This window comes from Triticum urartu, unplaced genomic scaffold, assembly GCF_056163025.1.
Source record: "Triticum urartu cultivar PI428250 unplaced genomic scaffold, HENAU_Tu73 scaffold2, whole genome shotgun sequence".
In the NCBI taxonomy this organism is placed as follows: domain Eukaryota; kingdom Viridiplantae; phylum Streptophyta; class Magnoliopsida; order Poales; family Poaceae; genus Triticum; species Triticum urartu.
Window position 1 is genome coordinate 10,758,072 of NW_028260368.1, and position 23,246 is coordinate 10,781,317.

General features: G+C 38.0%; 1 non-coding gene across 1 annotated transcript; it reads right to left on the reverse strand.

The window, feature by feature from the left end:
* Positions 1 to 14,506: 14,506 nt before the first annotated feature.
* Positions 14,507 to 14,578, reverse strand: TRNAR-UCU (transfer RNA arginine (anticodon UCU)). Its single transcript has one exon. It is a non-coding gene; the product is annotated as a tRNA-Arg (tRNA).
* Between the last annotated feature and the right edge of the window lie 8,668 nt (positions 14,579 to 23,246).

Sequence of the window (23,246 nt, forward strand, 5' to 3'; positions counted from 1 at the left end):
CGCTCTAACAAAAATACTTGTATGCACCAAAAACCCCGGGTTCCACGGGGTAAATCCATTAAAAAAGGACAAATTTTAGCAGAAGGAGCTGCTACAATTGGGGGCGAACTTGCTTTAGGAAAAAACGTATTAGTAGCTTATATGCCATGGGAAGGTTACAATTTTGAAGACGCAGTACTAATTAGCGAACGTTTGGTATATGAAGATATTTATACCTCTTTTCACATCCGGAAATATGAAATTCAGACGGATACGACAAGCCAGGGCTCCGCTGAAAAAATCACTAAAGAAATACCACATCTAGAAGAACATTTACTCCGCAATTTGGACAGAAATGGAGTTGTTAGGTTGGGATCCTGGGTAGAAACTGGTGATATTTTAGTAGGTAAATTAACGCCTCAGATAGCGAGCGAATCATCTTATATCGCGGAAGCTGGATTATTACGGGCCATATTTGGCCTTGAGGTTTCCACTTCAAAAGAAACTTCTCTGAAATTACCTATAGGTGGAAGAGGGCGCGTTATCGATGTGAAATGGATCCAAAGGGACCCGCTCGACATAATGGTTCGTGTATATATTTTACAGAAACGTGAAATCAAAGTTGGGGATAAAGTAGCCGGAAGACATGGGAATAAAGGGATCATTTCCAAAATTTTGCCTAGGCAAGATATGCCCTATTTGCAAGATGGAACACCCGTTGATATGGTCTTCAATCCCTTAGGAGTACCCTCCCGAATGAATGTGGGACAAATATTTGAAAGCTCGCTCGGATTAGCGGGGGATCTGCTAAAGAAACATTATAGAATAGCACCCTTTGATGAGAGATATGAGCAAGAGGCTTCAAGAAAACTTGTGTTTTCAGAATTATATGAAGCCAGTAAAGAAACAAAAAATCCATGGGTATTTGAACCCGAGTACCCGGGAAAAAGCAGAATATTTGATGGAAGAACAGGCGACCCCTTTGAGCAACCTGTTCTAATAGGGAAGTCCTATATCTTAAAATTAATTCATCAAGTTGATGAGAAAATTCATGGGCGTTCTACTGGGCCCTACTCACTTGTTACACAACAACCGGTTAGAGGAAGAGCCAAGCAAGGGGGACAACGAGTAGGAGAAATGGAAGTTTGGGCTTTAGAAGGATTTGGTGTTGCTCATATTTTACAAGAGATACTTACTTATAAATCTGACCATCTTATAGCTCGCCAAGAAATACTTAATGCTACGATCTGGGGAAAAAGAATACCTAATCATGAGGATCCTCCAGAATCTTTTCGAGTGCTCGTTCGAGAACTACGATCTTTGGCTCTAGAACTGAATCATTTCCTTGTATCTGAAAAGAACTTCCAGGTTAATAGGGAGGAAGTTTGATCGGAATAAATATAAATTCTTTTCTTATTTCTATTTTATGATTGACCAATATAAACATCAACAACTTCAAATTGGACTCGTTTCCCCTCAACAAATAAAGGCTTGGGCTAACAAAAACCTACCTAATGGAGAAGTCGTTGGCGAAGTCACAAGGCCCTCTACTTTTCATTATAAAACCGATAAACCAGAAAAAGATGGATTGTTTTGCGAAAGAATCTTTGGACCCATAAAAAGCGGGATTTGCGCTTGTGGCAATTCTCGAGCGAGCGGAGCTGAAAACGAAGACGAAAGATTTTGCCAAAAATGCGGGGTCGAATTTGTGGATTCTCGGATACGAAGATATCAAATGGGATACATCAAACTCGCATGTCCCGTGACTCATGTGTGGTATTTGAAAGGTCTTCCTAGTTATATCGCGAATCTTTTAGATAAACCTCTTAAGAAGTTGGAGGGCCTAGTATACGGCGATTTCTCTTTTGCTAGGCCCAGCACTAAAAAACCCACTTTTTTACGATTACGAGGTTTATTCGAAGAGGAAATTGCATCCTGTAACCACAGCATTTCTCCCTTTTTTTCTACCCCAGGCTTTGCAACATTTCGAAATCGGGAAATTGCGACAGGAGCAGGTGCTATTAGAGAACAATTAGCAGATTTGGATTTGCGAATTATTATAGAGAATTCTTTGGTCGAATGGAAGGAATTAGAAGACGAGGGGTATAGTGGAGATGAGTGGGAAGATAGAAAAAGACGAATAAGAAAAGTTTTTTTGATTAGACGCATGCAATTGGCGAAACATTTTATTCAAACAAATGTAGAACCAGAATGGATGGTTTTGTGCTTATTACCGGTTCTTCCTCCCGAATTGAGACCTATTGTTTATAGGTCTGGAGATAAAGTAGTGACTTCAGACATTAATGAACTTTATAAGAGAGTTATCCGTCGGAACAACAATCTTGCCTATCTATTAAAAAGAAGTGAATTAGCGCCAGCAGATTTAGTAATGTGCCAGGAAAAATTGGTACAAGAAGCCGTGGATACACTTCTTGATAGTGGGTCCCGCGGGCAACCGACGAGGGATGGTCACAATAAAGTATACAAATCACTTTCAGATGTAATTGAAGGTAAAGAGGGAAGGTTTCGCGAGACTCTGCTTGGGAAACGGGTCGATTACTCGGGGCGTTCTGTCATTGTTGTGGGTCCTTCGCTTTCATTACATCAATGTGGATTACCTCTAGAGATAGCAATAAAGCTTTTTCAGCTATTTGTAATTCGCGATTTAATCACGAAACGCGCCACTTCTAATGTAAGGATTGCTAAAAGGAAAATTTGGGAAAAAGAACCCATTGTATGGGAAATACTTCAAGAAGTTATGCGGGGACATCCTGTACTGTTAAATAGAGCACCTACCCTGCATAGATTAGGCATACAGGCCTTTCAACCCACTTTAGTAGAGGGGCGTACTATTTCTTTACACCCATTAGTGTGTAAGGGTTTCAATGCGGACTTTGATGGAGATCAAATGGCTGTTCATCTACCTTTATCCTTGGAAGCTCAGGCAGAAGCCCGTTTACTTATGTTTTCTCATATGAATCTCTTATCTCCCGCTATTGGGGATCCTATTTGCGTACCAACCCAAGACATGCTTATCGGGCTTTATGTATTAACGATTGGAAAGCGTCGAGGTATTTGTGCAAATAGATATAATAGTTGCAGAAACTACCCAAATCTAAAAGTAAATTACAATAATAATAATAATTTTAAATATAGGAAAGATAAAGAACCCCATTTTTCTAGTTCTTATGATGCACTGGGAGCTTATAGACAAAAACTAATCAGTTTAGATAGTCCCTTGTGGCTACGATGGAACCTGGATCAACGCGTCATTGGGTCAAGAGAAGTTCCGATTGAAGTTCAATATGAATCTTTGGGGACTTATCATGAGATTTATGCCCACTATCTAATAATGGGAAATAGAAAAAAAGAAATTCGTTCGATATACATTCGAACCACTCTTGGTCATATTTCTTTTTATAGAGAAATAGAGGAAGCCATACAAGGATTTAGTCAGGCCTATTCATACACTACCTAAACAAGAAAGTTAGATTCGGCGATGCCCCTCCCCTTTCGGGGGGCATTCCGATTTCCCTAGTATCATCATTATTTGCCACGCGAATCCAGATTGAGATTGAGGCAATTAAGTTAATTAAATTTTCGAATCACTGACTCAGGCCCATTGTCGAATCCTACTCAGCAATTGTCGAATCCTACTCAGCCGAAAAGGGGGTACTTATGTATGGCGGAACGGGCCAATCTGGTCTTTCATAATAAAGAGATAGACGGAACTGGTATGAAACGACTTATTAGCAGATTAATAGATCATTTTGGAATGGGATATACATCCCATATACTGGATCAACTAAAGACTCTGGGCTTCCATCAAGCCACTACTACATCGATTTCGTTAGGAATCGAGGATCTTTTAACAATACCCTCTAAGGGATGGTTAGTCCAAGACGCGGAACAACAGAGTTTTCTTTTGGAGAAACACTATTATTATGGGGCTGTACACGCGGTAGAAAAATTACGCCAATCTGTTGAGATATGGTATGCGACAAGTGAATATTTGAAACAAGAAATGAATTCAAATTTTCGGATAACGGATCCTTCTAATCCAGTCTATCTAATGTCTTTTTCAGGAGCCAGAGGAAATGCATCTCAAGTACACCAATTAGTAGGTATGAGAGGATTAATGTCGGACCCTCAAGGACAAATGATTGATTTACCTATTCAAAGCAATTTACGCGAGGGACTTTCTTTGACAGAATATATAATTTCCTGCTATGGAGCCCGCAAAGGGGTTGTAGATACTGCTGTGCGAACAGCAGATGCTGGATATCTTACACGTAGACTTGTTGAAGTAGTTCAACATATTATTGTGCGTAGAAGAGATTGTGGTACTATCCGAGGTATTTCTGTAAGTCCTCAAAATGGGATGACGGAAAAACTTTTTGTCCAAACACTAATTGGTCGTGTATTAGCAGACGATATATATATCGGTTCACGATGCATTGCCGCGCGAAATCAAGATATTGGAATTGGATTAGTCAATCGATTCATAACTGCCTTTCGAGCACAACCATTTCGAGCACAACCAATATATATTAGAACCCCCTTTACTTGCCGAAGCACTTCTTGGATCTGTCAATTATGCTATGGCCGGAGTCCTACTCATAGTGATCTGGTCGAATTGGGAGAAGCCGTAGGTATTATTGCAGGTCAATCAATTGGGGAGCCAGGGACTCAACTAACATTAAGAACTTTTCATACTGGCGGAGTATTCACAGGGGGTACTGCCGACCTTGTACGATCCCCTTCGAATGGAAAAATAAAATTCAATGAGAATTTGGTTCACCCCACACGTACCCGTCATGGGCAGCCTGCTTTTCTATGTTATATAGACTTGCATGTAACTATTCAGAGTCAAGATATTCTATATAGTGTGAATATTCCCTCAAAAAGCTTGATTCTAGTGCAAAATGATCAATATGTAAAATCCGAACAAGTAATTGCGGAGATTCGTGCCGGAACGTCCACTTTACATTTTAAAGAAAGGGTACAAAAGCATATTTATTCTGAATCAGACGGCGAAATGCACTGGAGTACTGATGTTTACCATGCGCCCGAATATCAATATGGTAATCTTCGCCGATTACCAAAAACAAGCCATTTATGGATATTGTCAGTAAGTATGTGCAGATCCAGTATAGCGTCTTTTTCACTCCACAAGGATCAAGATCAAATGAATACTTATGGTAAAAAAGATAGGGAAATTCTTGATTATTCAACGTCGGATCGAATCATGTCCAATGGCCATTGGAATTTTATCTATCCTTCTATTTTTCAAGATAATTCAGATTTGTTGGCGAAAAAGCGAAGAAATAGGTTCGTCATTCCATTACAATATCATCAAGAACAAGAGAAAGAACTAATATCCTGTTTTGGGATTTCGATTGAAATCCCCCTTATGGGTGTTTTACGTAGAAATACTATTTTTGCTTATTTTGACGATCCCCGATACAGAAAAGATAAAAAGGGTTCAGGAATTGTTAAATTTAGATATAGGACCCTAGAAGAAGAATATAGGACTCGAGCGGAAGACTCAGAAGAGGAATATGAGACCCTAGAAGACGAATACAGGACCCGAGAGGACGAATATGAATATGAAACCCTAGAAGAATCTAAATATGGAATCCTAGAAGACGAATACGAATATGAAACCCTAGAAGACGAATATGGGAGCCCAGAAAACGAATATGGGAACCCAGAGAACGAATATAGGACTTTAGAGAAAGACTCAGAAGAGGAATATGGGAGCCCAGAGAGCAAATATAGGACCCAAGAGGACGAATATGGAACTCTAGAGGAAGACTCAGAAGACGAATATGGCAGCCCCGGGGAAAGCGCAGAGGAAAAATATGGTACTTTAGAGGAAGACTCAGAAGAAGATTCAGAGGACGAATACGAGAGCCCAGAGGAAGATTCCATCTTAAAAAAAGAGGGTTTGATTGAGCATCGAGGAACAAAAGAATTTAGTCTAAAATACCAAAAAGAAGTAGATCGGTTTTTTTTCATTCTTCAAGAACTTCATATCTTGCCGAGATCTTCATCCCTAAAGATACTTGACAATAGTATTATTGGAGTGAATACACAACTCACAAAAAATACAAGAAGTCGACTAGGCGGACTGGTCCGAGTGAAGAGAAAAAAAAGCCATACGGAACTCAAAATATTTTCCGGAGATATTCATTTTCCTGAAGAGGCGGATAAGATATTAGGTGGCTGTTTGATACCGCCAGAAAGACAAAAAAAAGATTCTAAGGAATCAAAAAAAAGGAAAAATTGGGTCTATGTTCAACGGAAAAAAATTCTCAAGAGCAAGGACAAGTATTTTGTTTCCGTTCGCCCTACAGTGGCATATGAAATGGACGAAGGAAGAAATTTAGCAACACTTTTCCCGCAGGATCTCTTGCAAGAAGAAAATAATCTCCAAATTCGACTTGTCAATTTTATTTCTCATGAAAATAGCAAGTTAACTCAAAGAATTTATCACACAAATAGTCAATTTGTTAGAACTTGCTTAGTAGTGAATTGGGAACAAGAAGAAAAAGAAAAGGCTGGTGCTTCCCTTGTTGAGGTAAGAGCAAATGATCTTATTCGCGATTTCCTAAGAATTGAGTTAGTCAAGTCCACTATTTCGTATACACGAAAAAGGTATGGTAGGACAAGTGCAGGACCGATTCCCCATAATAGGTTAGATCGCGCCAATATCAATTCTTTTTATTCCAAGGCGAAGATTGAATCACTTAGCCAACATCCAGAAGCTATTGGCACTTTGTTGAATCGAAATAAAGAATACCACTCTTTGATGATTTTGTCGGCATCCAACTGTTCTCGAATTGGTTTATTCAAGAATTCAAAACATCCCAATGCGATAAAAGAATGGAATCCTAGAATTCCTATTCGAGAAATTTTTGGGCCCTTAGGCGCTATTGTAGCTAGTATATCGCATTTTTCTTCATCTTACTATTTACTAACGCATAATAAAATCCTGTTAAAAAAATATTTGTTCGTTGACAATTTAAAACAAACCTTCCAAGTACTTCAAGAACTTAAATACTCTTTAATAGATGAAAATAAAAGGATTTCTAATTTCGATAGTAACATAATGTTGGATCCATTCCTTTTGAATTGTCACTTTGTCCATCATGATTCTTGGGAAGAGACATTGGCAATAATTCACCTTGGACAATTTATTTGTGAAAATGTATGTCTATTTAAATCGCACATAAAAAAATCCGGTCAAATTTTCATTGTAAATATGAATTCCTTTGTTATAAGAGCAGCTAAACCTTATTTGGCCACTACAGGAGCAACTGTTAATGGTCATTATGGAGAAATCCTTTACAAGGGAGATAGGTTAGTTACGTTTATATATGAAAAATCGAGATCTAGTGACATAACGCAAGGTCTTCCAAAAGTGGAACAAATCTTTGAAGCGCGTTCAATTGATTCATTATCCCCGAATCTCGAAAGGAGAATTGAGGATTGGAATGAGCGTATACCAAGAATTCTTGGGGTCCCTTGGGGATTCTTGATTGGAGCTGAGCTAACCATAGCCCAAAGTCGTATCTCTTTGGTTAATAAAATCCAAAAGGTTTATCGATCCCAAGGGGTACAGATCCATAATAGACATATAGAGATTATTATACGCCAAGTAACATCAAAAGTGCGGGTTTCCGAAGATGGAATGTCTAATGTTTTTTCGCCTGGGGAATTAATCGGACTATTGCGAGCGGAACGAGCAGGACGAGCTTTGGATGAATCGATCTATTATCGGGCAATCTTATTGGGAATAACAAGGGCTTCCCTGAATACCCAAAGTTTCATATCTGAAGCAAGTTTTCAAGAAACTGCTCGAGTTTTAGCAAAAGCTGCCCTACGAGGTCGCATTGATTGGTTGAAAGGCTTGAAAGAAAACGTAGTTCTGGGGGGGATTATACCTGTTGGTACCGGATTCCAAAAATTTGTGCATCGTTCCCCACAAGACAAGAACCTTTATTTCGAAATAAAAAAAAAAAATCTATTCGCGTCGGAAATGAGAGATTTTTTGTTTCTCCATACAGAATTAGTTTCTTCAGATTCTGACGTAACAAACAATTTTTATGAGACATAAGAACCCCCATAAAAATATTTTTTACTTTACTAGACTTTTGAACTTAGAACACTAACAGGTCAAATTTTAGATTTTTAAGATTTTTATTTTAATAAGTAAAACAAGTCAGTTAATTCATTAAGGTGGTTATGTTTATACCATGTATCAATGGCCAACTCTTATCTTAGTACAAGGTTCTCTCGGAACAATTATTATTTATTTCAAGCTATTTCGGATCTTTCTTAATCTTCAAAAAGAACTAAATTCCGTAATGGAATGGTAGGATTAAAAAAAAGGAAGTGTGGAAAAAATGACAAGAAGATATTGGAACATTAATTTGAAAGAGATGATAGAAGCAGGAGTTCATTTTGGTCATGGTATTAAGAAATGGAATCCTAAAATGGCCCCTTACATTTCGGCAAAGCGTAAAGGTACTCATATTATAAATCTCGCTAGAACGGCTCGTTTTTTATCAGAAGCTTGTGATTTAGTTTTTGATGCAGCAAGTCAGGGAAAAAGTTTCTTAATTGTTGGTACCAAAAAAAGAGCAACAGATTTAGTAGCATCAGCTGCAATAAGGGCTCGTTGTCATTATGTTAATAAAAAGTGGTTCAGTGGTATGTTAACGAATTGGTCGATTACGAAAACTAGACTTTCTCAATTTAGAGACTTAAGAGCAGAAGAAAAAATGGGAAAATTCCACCATCTCCCAAAAAGAGATGTGGCAATCTTGAAGAGAAAATTATCTACTTTGCAAAGGTATCTCGGCGGGATCAAATATATGACGAGATTGCCAGACATTGTGATCGTCCTTGATCAGCAAAAAGAGTATATAGCTCTTCGGGAATGTGCCATTTTGGGGATTCCTACTATTTCTTTAGTCGATACAAATTGTGACCCGGATCTCGCGAATATATCGATTCCAGCCAACGATGACACTATGACTTCAATTCGATTGATTCTTAACAAATTAGTATTTTCAATTTGTGAGGGCCGTTCTCTCTATATAAGAAATCGTTGATTAAGAATATATAGTGAATTCTTGGGCAACTGCGTAAATTTATGGAATCACTTACTTTACTATATCTTTTTTTTTGCATAGAATTTTTTTTGCATAGAAAAAAGAAGGGGAATATTGATATATATTAGAGGGTATTGATATATATTATGATCTGATGTGCTTTCTTGGTATCCTAAATATAAGATTAATACTTCAAGTTGCTGAGTTGAGAAAGAGATGGTTGAATCAAAAGAATTCCTTTTTTGAAGTTCAATTTTTATCAGAGGACAATATGAATATTATACCTTGTTCCATTAAAACACTCAAGGGGTTATACGATATATCGGGTGTAGAAGTAGGCCAACACTTCTATTGGCAAATAGGAGGTTTCCAAATTCATGCCCAAGTACTCATCACTTCTTGGGTCGTAATTACTATCTTGCTAGGTTCAGTTGTCATAGCTGTTCGGAATCCACAAACCATCCCGACCGACGGTCAGAATTTTTTTGAATATGTCCTTGAGTTTATTCGAGACTTGAGCAAAACTCAGATTGGAGAAGAATATGGTCCCTGGGTTCCCTTTATTGGAACTATGTTCCTTTTTATTTTTGTTTCGAATTGGTCGGGTGCTCTTTTACCTTGGAAAATTATAGAGTTACCCCATGGGGAATTAGCAGCGCCCACGAATGATATAAATACTACTGTTGCTTTAGCTTTACTCACGTCAGCGGCATATTTTTATGCTGGTCTTAGCAAAAAAGGATTGAGCTATTTCGAGAAATATATTAAACCAACTCCAATCCTTTTACCAATTAACATCCTAGAAGATTTCACAAAACCATTATCGCTTAGCTTTCGACTTTTCGGGAATATATTGGCGGATGAATTAGTCGTTGTTGTTCTTGTTTCTTTAGTCCCCTTAGTAATCCCTATACCGGTCATGTTTCTTGGATTATTTACAAGCGGTATTCAAGCTCTTATTTTTGCAACATTAGCCGCAGCCTATATAGGTGAATCCATGGAGGGTCATCATTGAATTGACTCTTTTTGGAAATAGTATTTTTTTTTTTTGCAGCTTAGCTCAATTCATGCATGGTTCCAGATAATCTGCTTGGTTGCAAAAAAATAGTTAGAAATGCGTATGAATATATAGCCTAGAGTTGTAGGAGAGAGAATAGAATAGACTATATTATGGAATTTTCAAAGTATATATGCATTAAGGAGGGTGGAGTCAGGCTAGATCTATACTATAATATCCTTAATGTCTATAAGTGGAGTCCTCTTTTATGCAGGTTTCCACTTTAAGCAATGATTTTAGAATCCGATTCAATAGAAAATGAGAAAATATGCAAACAAAATAGAAGAAACAAATGTATATATATAGGATATTATATTATATATTCCTAGGTTAGATTCATTATCTAATCCGATATATGGATATGGAATTCCCTTCTATGTAGTTCGGACAATTCACATTATCATTTCAATTTGATTTCAATTTGTACTTTTTAGTTACTTTACTTCTCCCCAATAGAGCTTAGAAGTAAGAATTTATTGGTTGATTGTATCCTTAACCATTTCTTTTTTTTGACACGAGGAACTACTCACCATGAATCCACTAATTGCTGCTGCTTCTGTTATTGCTGCTGGATTGGCCGTAGGGCTTGCTTCTATTGGACCTGGAGTTGGTCAAGGTACTGCTGCAGGACAAGCTGTAGAAGGTATTGCGAGACAGCCAGAAGCAGAAGGTAAAATACGAGGTACTTTATTGCTTAGTCTAGCTTTTATGGAAGCTTTAACAATTTATGGACTAGTTGTGGCACTAGCGCTTTTATTTGCGAACCCTTTTGTTTAATCTTAAAAAAAAAATTCTTTCGATTTCGATTAGATACTTTTTTCTTTTTTTAGTAAATTGGTATTTGCTTCCACAATTCCAATTATATCAATACTTTATTTAATTTACTCCTATTTATTACTCCTGGAATTATCTATTTATCGGGACAGATAATACCCCATTCTAGGAAGGGCTGAGTTGAGTATTATTAATTTAGAAGATATGCTCACCTTCTTATTTCCCGTCCTTAGTTTAGGAAAGTGGAAAGTTTTTTCCTTTTATTTTAGGAATTTTGGGAACAGAACATTTCAACAAAGGAAGTCTTTCACCGGTCAAACAAGACGTAAGACTTAATCTAAAAGAAATTACTAGATTGAATCTATTTGCATTAAAAAAACCGATCAAAAAAGGGCGAGCGAAGTAAGTGATCGAAAAACTTTGTTCTTTGTTCGTCCTATCTATAAGAGGAGAGCATATGAAAAATGTAACCCATTCTTTCGTTTTTTTAGCTCACTGGCCATCCGCTGGCAGTTTCGGGCTTAATACCGATATTTTAGCAACAAATCTAATAAATCTAACTGTAGTGGTTGGTGTTTTGATTTTTTTTGGAAAGGGAGTGTGTGCGAGTTGTCTATTTCAAGAATAGATTGGATCTATCCGGCTGCACTTTATAATATTTTTTAGTATTTTTCGGATAAATAAGAAAAGGGTGCACGATCTCGACGAATTACTTCTGAATAAATTCAGAAATCATATGGAAGAACCATAGCATTTCGCGACTCATTGGTAAATCAACTTTGATTCTCTATAAACCAAGAATGTGAGACCATTAACACGGTTAAAGCTAAACTGCTTGAAGTCCAGGCAAAAAGAGGTACTCTTTCTACAACTATATTAGTATTAGTACCAATTTAAACGGGAAATAGCTAATGTAAAATTTATCTGATATAGAACACTCATATCGATAAAATGGTTTGAACTATTTACTAGAAAAAAAAGGGGGCACCCTGCCCTTTTTTAACCAATGCCGAATCGACGACCTATGTATAAAAAAGAGAAATTTTTTGGATTTGAAGAAAAAAAAAATAAAAAAGAATTCTATTAATTTTCATTTTCCATTTATTTAGTTAGTTTTTCTTAATGAAATTGAAATTATTAACTAGAGGGCAAATAAAAATAAAGAAACAACTTTGCTGACCATGATATATTTTTATCTAGGCGGAAGAGTCCTCTTAATATTTATCTAGTCTTATATAGGTTTCGGTATATTGAAATATAAACATAAAAAAGAAGATAGAGGATAGGCTCATTACTTAAAAAAAAGATATGGAAATAGCTATAGAAAAAAAAAAAGGAGCGTGAGAGCCAAATGAATCGAAAGATTCATGTTTGGTTCGGGAAGAGATCATAAAAGTTGTAAACTTACAAAATAATCTACTTTCATTAAAAGATTTATTAGATAATCGAAAACAGAGGATCTTGAGTACTATTCGAAATTCAGAAGAATTGCGTAGAGGGACCATTGAGCAACTCGAAAAAGCTCGGATTCGATTACAGAAAGTCGAACTAGAAGCGGATGAGTATCGAATGAATGGATACTCTGAGATAGAACGAGAAAAAGCAAATTTGATTAATGCTACTTCTATTAGTTTGGAACAATTGGAAAAGTCTAAAAACGAAACCCTTTATTTTGAAAAACAAAGGGCAATGAATCAGGTCCGACAGCGGGTTTTCCAACAGGCCGTACAAGGAGCTCTAGGAACTCTGAATAGTTGTTTGAATACCGAGTTACATTTCCGTACGATTCGTGCTAATATTGGCATTCTCGGGTCCCTGGAATGGAAGAAATAATTAAATTAATTAGGCCTTGAACTTCTACTTTCGTTTAGAATTTAGGCATTATTTTTCCCCTTGCTTCCGAAAAAAGAGTCAAGAAACACTAATGGCAACCCTTCGAGTCGACGAAATTCATAAAATTCTCCGCGAACGTATTGAACAATATAATAGGAAAGTAGGGATTGAGAATATAGGTCGCGTAGTTCAAGTGGGGGATGGGATTGCTCGTATTATAGGTCTTGGTGAAATAATGTCAGGTGAATTAGTCGAATTTGCAGAAGGTACTAGGGGTATTGCTCTGAATTTGGAATCCAAAAATGTTGGGATTGTATTAATGGGCGATGGGTTGATGATACAAGAGGGAAGTTTTGTAAAAGCAACAGGAAGAATTGCTCAGATACCCGTGAGTGAGGCTTACTTGGGTCGTGTTGTAAATGCTCTGGCTAAACCTATTGATGGGAAAGGCGAAATTATAGCTTCCGAATCTCGCTTAATTGAATCTCCTGCTCCAAGTATAATTTCCAGGCGTTCCGTATACGAACCTCTTCAAACAGGGCTTATTGCTATCGATTCGATGATCCCTATAGGGCGCGGTCAGCGAGAGTTAATTATTGGGGACAGACAGACTGGCAAAACAGCAGTAGCCACAGATACAATTCTCAATCAAAAAGGGCAAGGTGTAATATGTGTTTATGTAGCTATCGGTCAAAGAGCATCCTCCGTAGCTCAAGTAGTAACTACTTTCCATGAGGAGGGGGCCATGGAATACACTATTGTAGTAGCTGAAATGGCGGATTCACCTGCTACATTACAATACCTCGCTCCTTATACGGGAGCAGCCCTGGCTGAGTATTTTATGTACCGCGAACGGCATACTTTAATAATTTATGATGATCTCTCCAAACAGGCACAAGCTTATCGCCAAATGTCCCTTCTATTAAGAAGACCTCCCGGACGTGAGGCTTATCCAGGGGATGTTTTTTATTTGCATTCACGCCTTTTAGAAAGAGCCGCTAAATTAAATTCTCTTTTAGGCGAAGGAAGTATGACCGCTTTACCAATAGTTGAGACTCAATCTGGAGACGTTTCCGCCTATATTCCTACTAATGTAATCTCCATTACAGATGGACAAATATTCTTATCTGCGGATCTATTCAATGCCGGAATTCGACCCGCTATTAATGTGGGTATTTCTGTTTCCAGAGTAGGATCCGCGGCTCAAATTAAAGCCATGAAACAAGTAGCTGGCAAATCAAAATTGGAACTAGCGCAATTCGCAGAGTTACAAGCCTTTGCACAATTCGCCTCTGCTCTCGATAAAACAAGTCAGAATCAATTGGCAAGGGGTCGACGATTAAGGGAATTGCTTAAACAATCCCAGGCAAATCCTCTCCCAGTGGAAGAGCAGATAGCTACTATTTATACCGGAACAAGAGGATATCTTGATTCGTTAGAAATTGAACAGGTAAATAAATTTCTGGATGAGTTACGTAAACATCTAAAAGATACTAAACCTCAATTCCAAGAAATTATATCTTCTAGCAAGACATTCACCGAGCAAGCGGAAATCCTTTTGAAGGAAGCTATTCAGGAACAGCTGGAACGGTTTTCTCTTCAGTAACAAATAAATTTTGCATGTCTACTCTTGTTAGTAGAATAGGAATCGTTGAGAAAGCTTTTTCATTTGAATCATGCAAAAAAGTTTTCTTTGTTTTTAGTTTAGTATAGTTATTTAAAGAATAGATAGAAATAAGATTGCGTCCAATAGGATTTGAACCTATACCAAAGGTTTAGAAGACCTCTGTCCTATCCATTAGACAATGGACGCTTTTCTTTCATATTTTATTCTTTCTTTTATTTTTTTGCTTCTTCCGAGAAAAAACTGTTAGACCAAAACTCTTTTAGGAAATCAAAAAATCCAGATACAAATGCATGATGTATATATTATATCATGCATATATCATAAAGAAGGAGTATGGAGGCGGTAGTGGGAATCGAACCCGCAACCCCAAGGTTATGAGCCTTATGAGCTACCAAACTGCTCTATACTCTTAAACTAAAGAGGGGTAACTAGTGGATAAAAGAGGGTTGGATACGCCCCTCTACCAATATCTATACAAATAGAATAGTCCATTTATACAGAATGGTAAAGAGGGCTCCTCTATGATTATCAATTCCAGAAATCCATACAAATACGAAAGGGTATTTTATCCTTACCAACTGGATCTTGTTGCACCCGGTAACAAACATTCATAAACCATTTCTCGAAGTACGTGTCCGGATAGCCCAAAATGTCGATAGTTAGCTCTAGGTCTTCCGGTCAAAAAACAACGTCGATGAAGGCGTGTAGGTGCACTATTACGCGGTAGGGATTGCAATTTTTCTCGCATTTTCGTTTTTTCACTCAAACTCAAGGGAGAAACTTTGCTTCTTATCTTTTTTTTTAAAGATTGACGAATCAAATGATATTTCTGTTCTAATTTCTGCCGCTTCTTCTCCCTCTGAATCAAACTTTTTTTTGCCATAATGTGTCGTTGCTATTATTACCAAGTATACGGTTCTAATCCTAGATGGAAAAATAAATAGAAAAAGAAATCTAAAAAGGCAGATCCTCCCTCTCTATCAAGAGTAATGAACTAGGTGCTGATACAGTACAAAAAAACAAACTAAATTAACCAAACTTGCCTGATGTTGAGGCAATCAAGAAAGCTGCATAAGTGAATATATAACCCACGGAAAAGTGAGCTAATCCAACCAATCTTGCTTGCACAATGGAAAGAGCCACGGGCTTATCTCTCCAGCGAATTAAATTAGCTAAAGGTGTGCGTTCATGAGCCCATGCTAAAGTCTCAATTAATTCCTGCCAATACCCCCGCCAGGAAATTAAGAACATAAATCCAGTAGCCCAAACAAGATGTCCAAATAAGAACATCCACGCCCATACCGATAAACTATTCATCCCAAAAGGATTATATCCATTGATAAGTTGTGAAGAGTTTAACCATAGGTAATCTCTTAACCATCCCATCAAATAAGTGGAGGATTCATTAAATTGTGAAACGTTGCCCTGCCATAATGTGATATGTTTCCAATGCCAATAAAAAGTAACCCACCCAATGGTATTTAACATCCAGAAAACTGCCAAATAAAATGCGTCCCAAGCAGAAATATCACAAGTACCGCCGCGCCCTGGGCCGTCACAAGGAAAACTATATCCAAAATCCTTTTTATCTGGCATTAATTTGGAACCGCGTGCATCTAAAGCGCCCTTTACTAAAATCAATGTAGTTGTATGCAAACCTAGAGCAATAGCATGATGAACCAAGAAATCCCCAGGTCCTATTGTTAAGAAAAGCGAATTACTATTCTCATTAACAGCATTCAACCATCCGGGCAACCATAGGCTTCGACCCGCATTGAAAGCGGGGCCATTCGTTGAAGATAAGAGTATATCGAACCCATATGTCGTCTTGCCATGAGCAGATTGTATCCATTGGGCAAATATAGGTTCGATCAAGATTTGCTTTTCTGGAGTACCAAAAGCAAGCATGACGTCGTTATGAACATAAAGGCCCAAGGTATGGAATCCTAGAAAGAGGCTAGCCCAACTTAAATGAGATATGATAGCTTCTTTATGGTCTAACATTCTTGCCAATACATTATCCTCATTCTGTTCCGGATTGTAATCCCTAATGAAAAAAATAGCTCCATGAGCAAAAGCCCCTGTCATGATGAACCCTGCAATATATTGGTGATGAGTATATAAAGCAGCTTGAGTAGTAAAGTCTTGTGCTATGAATGCATAAGGAGGTAAAGAGTACATATGTTGAGCTACTAAGGAAGTAATAACCCCTAAAGAAGCTAGAGCAAGACCTAACTGAAAATGAATCGAATTGTTGATTGTGTCATAAAGGCCCTTATGCCCACGCCCTAATCGACCCCCCGGAGGAGTATGCGCTTCTAAAAGATCTTTAATACTGTGCCCAATTCCGAAGTTAGTTCGATACATGTGACCGGCAATGAGAAAAATAAATGCAATAGCTAAATGATGGTGAGCCATATCGGTCAGCCACAAACTTTGTGTTTGTGGATGGAATCCCCCAAGAAGAGTTAGAATGGCAGTTCCCGCTCCTTGAGCGGTACCAAATAAATGATTACTCGAATCAGGGTTTTGGGCATAAAGATTCCATTGACCCGTCAAAAGGGGTCCCAACCCCTGGGGATAGGGTAATACATCTAAGAAATTATTCCATCGAACGTACTCCCCCCTGGATGCGGGAATAGCAACATGAACTAAATGTCCTGTCCAAGCCAAAGAACTTACCCCGAAAAGTCCTGACAAATGATGATTGAGACGAGATTCCGCGTTTTTGAACCACGAAAGGCTTGGTTTCCATTTGGGTTGTAGATGTAACCAACCCGCTATTAAGGACAGCGTAGAAAGAAATAATAGAAAAAGAGCTCCAGTATAAAGATCCTCATTGGTGCGTAATCCTATTGTATACCACCACTGATAAACTCCAGAATAAGCAATATTCACTGGACCAGCAGCACCTCCTCGAGTAAAGGCTTCCACAGCGGGTTGACCAAAATGAGGATCCCAAATCGCATGAGCAATAGGTCTTACGTGTAAAGGATCCTGTATCCATGATTCAAAATTTCCTTGCCAAGCTACATGAAACAGATTTCCGGACGTCCATAGAAAGATTATTGCTAATTGCCCAAAGTGAGAAGCAAAAATGTTCTGATAAAGACGTTCTTCAGTAATATCATCATGACTTTCGAAATCATGTGCGGTAGCAATACCAAACCAAATACGACGAGTAGTGGGGTCCTGAGCTAAGCCTTGGCTAAACCTGGGAAATCTTAATTCCATAATGCCTTTCAAATCCTCCTAGCCACTATCCTACTGCAATAATTCTCGCTAAGAAGAATGCCCATGTCGTGGCAATTCCACCCAGAAGGTAATGGGTTACTCCTACAGCGCGTCCTTGTATAATGCTCAAGGCTCTAGGCTGAGTAGCAGGAGCAACTTTTAATTTGTTATGAGCCCAAACGATAGATTCAATGAGTTCTTGCCAATAACCACGGCCGCTGAATAAAAACATTAAACTGAAGGCCCAGACAAAATGAGCACCTAAGAAAAAAAGACCATATGCAGATAATGAAGAACCATAAGACTGAATGACTTGCGATGCCTGTGCCCACAAGAAATCTCGAAGCCACCCATTAATCGTAATGGAACTCTGTGCAAAGTTTCCCCCTGTAATATGAGTTACCACCCCTTGATCACTTATAGTACCCCAAACATCCGACTGCATTTTCCAACTGAAATGGAAAATGACTACCGAAATTGCATTGTACATCCAGAATAAACCTAAGAAAACATGATCCCAGGCGGATACTTGACATGTTCCCCCTCGGCCAGGCCCATCGCAAGGAAAGCGAAAACCTAGATTTGCTTTATCGGGTATCAAACGGGAACTCCGAGCAAATAAAACACCTTTCAAAAGTATTAATACAGTCACATGTATGGTAAATGCATGAATGTGATGGACTAAAAAATCTGCGGTTCCTAATGGAATAGGTAACAAAGCCACTTTGCCACCTACTGCTACTAACTCGCCGCCTCCCCACGTTAAGCTAGTACTTGTTGTTGCACCAGGAGCTGTTACGCCAGGCGCAGTAGCATGGATATTTTGTACCCATTGAGCAAAGATAGGTTGTAATTGTATGGCAGTATCCGAAAACATATCTTGTGGACGGCCTAAAGCACTCATGGTATCATTATGAATGTACAAGCCAAAACTGTGAAAACCTAGAAATATACATACCCAGTTAAGGTGGGATATGATTGCATCGCGGTGTCTAAGGACGCGATCTAATAGATCGTTGTATCGAGTAGTTGGATCATAGTCTCTTACCATAAAAATTGCTGCATGTGCAGCAGCACCGACTATTAGAAATCCGCCAATCCACATGTGGTGTGTGAACAAGGAAAGTTGTGTACCATAGTCAGTAGCTAGGTATGGATAGGGAGGCATAGAATACATATGATGAGCTACAACAATGGTTGTAGAGCCTAGCATAGCTAGGTTAAGAGATAATTGAGCATGCCATGACGTTGTTAAGATTTCATAAAGACCCTTATGGCCTTGTCCTGTAAATGGGCCCTTGTGAGCCTCCAAAATATCTTTAAGTCCATGGCCAATACCCCAATTGGTCCTATACATATGACCTGCGATTAGGAAAAGAATAGCAATAGCTAAATGATGGTGCGCAATATCGGTCAGCCAGAGACCACCGGTTACTGGATCTAGTCCTCCGCGAAAAGTCAGAAATTCTGCGTATTTGGACCAATTTAAAGTGAAAAAAGGGGTTGCTCCTTCGGCAAAACTAGGATAAAGTTGAGCCAAAAGGTCCCGATTCAAGATAAATTCATGAGGAAGTGGTATCTCTTTAGGATCCACCCCAGCGTCAAGAAATTGGTTAATTGGTAAAGATACATGAATTTGGTGCCCCGCCCAAGAAAGAGACCCAAGTCCTAATAATCCCGCTAAGTGGTGATTCAACATGGATTCTACATCTTGGAACCAGGCCAATTTGGGAGCGGCTTTGTGATAATGGAACCAACCAGCAAAAAGCATTAACGCTGCAAAAATCAATGCACCAATTGCAGTACAATAGAGTTGTAATTCACTAGTTATTCCAGATGCTCGCCAAAGCTGAAAAAAACCAGAGGTTATTTGGATTCCTCGGAAACCCCCGCCTACATTCACCATTCAATATTTCTTGCCCTACTATAGGCCAAACTACCTGAGCACTGGGTCCAATGTGAGTAGGATCACTTAGCCATGCTTCATAATTGGAAAAACGGGCGCCATGAAAGTACATGCCACTCAACCAAAGAAAGATAATGGAAAGTTGCCCGAAATGAGCACTAAAGACTTTTCGAGAAATCTCCTCCAAATCACCAGTATGACTATCGAAATCGTGAGCATCAGCATGTAGGTTCCAGATCCAAGTGGTAGTATCAGGGCCCTTAGCTAGTGTTCTTGAGAAATGGCCGGGTCTGGCCCATTCCTCAAAAGATGTTTTTACAGGATCCCTATCCACAACAATTTTTACTTCTGGTTCCGGCGAACGAATAATCATTAAGTCCTCCTCTTTCCGGACAAGACATACAAAGAGACCCGCCAACTGTCTTTTTAGTGAATCTTTGAAAGATATATATTTTGAAAGATAGATTTTGAAAGATAGATTTTGAAAGATAGATATTGTGATTAGTTCTTTTCTTTACTATCTACCATCCTTCTATTTTTTTTTTAGTTATTCACTGGAGCAATTATATATTGAAGTCAATCCGAGGCAAGTGTTCGGGTCTATTATGACATAAAGATTAGGTGCCTAACGGACATTGTTTATCTTGAAAAACAAATATTTCTCGACGTAAGAAAAAAATCTTTTTTATTTTTAATTTAAGAAACTAGTGTATTTTTTTTGAGGGCATAAGCTCCTATCTATATCTACTTTCCTTGAGCATAATATAGGGTTTTTTATTTGATTCTAAATTCCAAGATAACTCATTAGAATTATTAATAAGATGGTCCTAATATATTAGCAATATTTAGATTGCCCCCTCTTTTTATTCACTTTATTACTTCTATTCTAGACCCTATCCCTATGGTTTATTCTTATGAAATATCATATAAAATAGAAGGTATAAGAAATGGATATAATGAAATTCTTGATTCGATCTTACGACCTAATTTATTTGATTAATGGATCAACAACCAAACCACCCATTTTATGAAAAAGAAGGAGCATGGTCTTATTCAAATTCAAAGCGCTTCGTAATCTTCAACCAGTTCTGTGCTTCAATATAATTTCCCGGAGTAAGCGCTATAGCTTGTTTCCAATATTCAGCAGCTTGATCAAACCAAGCTTCCGCAATTTCCGAATCACCCTGTAGAATGGCCTGTTCTCCTCGGTCGGAATAGGAAGTTCCTTCCCTTAGAACCGTACTTGAGAGTTTCCTACCTCATACGGCTCAGAAATTGCTATCTGAATTTCCCCTATCTTAACTGAATTCGATTTATCAAAAATCGATCCAATTTGTTCTTGGGTTAAGCAGAAGAAATTAATTACCTAAGTTTCAAACCCTAATTTTTATCAATAATCAGTTTGATCTTTTTTCCCACCTTCAGAAGAATGAAGCATAGATAGATATAGAGCCTTCGTTCAAATTTTCTGAGAGGTAACTATCCCGGTTTCATATATGAAATCTCTATAGAATCCTTGAAAAAGACTTTTTTCCATAAGAAAGAAAAAAGAACTTACTATCTTTGGGATCTGATACTACACCGCTGCTTAATCCCTTAGTGGATCGGCTCTATTACATAAGCGGATTCCTAAATTTTGCCCCATATCATGGGATAAGTAAGCAGTTTTTTTTAGTTGTATCGACCCAGTCGCTCACTAATTGATCTTTACGGTGCTTTCTCTATCAATTTGAGAAACTTTATCCATAGAGTAGTAGTATAGGCCATACTTTCTTCGTTTTTTGATTCTCGTGAAGTGTCCTTCCTTCCTACAGCTGATAGGGAAAAATCGTTGTTTTTACGATCCCTATGTAGAAAGCCCTTTTTTTCTAGTATTTACTAGAAAATTTGATCCTCTCTTTTTTTTTTTTCTTTCTATAGTGGAGATAGTCGCACGTAATGACAGATCACGGCCATATTATTAAAAGCTTGCGGTAAGAAGGGGTTTCGTTCTAGTGCCCGGAAATAATATTCCAAAGCCTTTGTATGCTCTCCATTGCTTGTGTGTATAAGGCCTATGTTATAGAGTATATAACTTCGATCATAGGGATCGATTTCTAGTCGCGTAGCTTCATAATAATTTTGCAAAGCTTCCGCATAATTTCCTTCGGATTGAGCCAACATCCGTTACGGTCGTTCATTCTATTCAAAAAATCTCCGTTCCAAAACCGTACATGAGGTTTTCATCTCATACGGCTCCTCCCTTCTGTACATAATAGTACTAAGCGAAATAATCTATAGAATCAAAATAGAATTAGTCCCGTCTCATTATGAACCGAAAGGGGCTGGTATTTTTCCAAGAAATCTCTAGCCAACCTTCCCACAAGAGGTTTTTCTTAACACCAATGAATTCTATTAATGCTAGAGGAAAACGATAGCTCCAATAATTTCTTTGTTCTCAACGCCTCCTATTTAGAGGAATTAGCTACTTCAACGATCTTTGATGGTTATAGGGGTATCCAAAGTACAAACCTGATGGTTGTTTGTTATCCCAACCATTCTTCCCAGCCCTGATACCGATCAGGAAAGGGGTAATTTCTAACAAAGTTTTTCTCTTGTTGATTCCTATTTCTAGGTGTAGTGCTTTTCTCCCCTATGCTGCCTACGGATACTAATAGAGTAGGATTGGCCTGTAATCCATACCATACCATATCCTGTAGGTGTAACCTTTCGCTCAATACTCAAATCTACAATTGAAGTATCTGAAGCCGCATCAATCGAGGATACACGACGGAAGGAATTGTTAGTTCGCCTCACCTTCCCGAAGCGTGGGTTTGTTTGCTTTACAAATTTGGTTCTCTCTATGCCAACCCCCCTCTCTTTTTCGTAAGACTGAGGTATAGGTAGGGCTAAAAAAAAGCAAAAAAAAGAGTCAAATCGCACCATCTCTATAATAAGTAAATGCCTTTTTTTCTCCTGAGGTTGTCGGAATTATTCGCAATAAAATATTGGCTACAATTGAGGAGGTCTTATCAATGAAATTTCCATTTCCACGGGATCTAGGCATAATTCCCAACCCATTCTATATAGAATTGTTTTCATTCCTTCACAAAATAACATAAAAACAAACACATTCGATTCTTATAATTATAAATAGATTGATCCATATGCTCTACTCTAAATCCATATGCTTTAAATGGATAAGAGAGATATGGATTTTCCGCTCAGCTCAAATTGTATCCTTTTCCTTCTGCTTGGACACGAAGAGATATGAAATATTTGACTAAGACTGGATTTCATTCCACTTTCCTATTTCTGAACAACAACTTATGTTATCAACTATTTCGTGTTTTCAAAGTTATTAATTGTCTCATACCCTATTTTTGATTTCGATAGTATGGTGTAGCGTATCTTATGCAAACGGAATTCTAAGGTTTCTTTATTTTATTATGCAATAAGAAGAATTCTTCCATTTTCTTTTTCTTTAGTTGCGGGAAAACCCAAATTAAAACTTTTATTTTATAGCGAGCGCAATTTCTAGTAAAAAATCCTGTATCCTTCCACTTAGATCAAAAGGAATTTTTCCAATAGAACTATGGAACCCCCGAGTGGTTGCGGTTGTACCTGTACTGCAGGAATAAGAAAACTCGCTATTCACTCAGTTTATTTTCCATAATAAGTTATGTAGGAGAGATGGCCGAGCGGTTCAAGGCGTAGCATTGGAACTGCTATGTA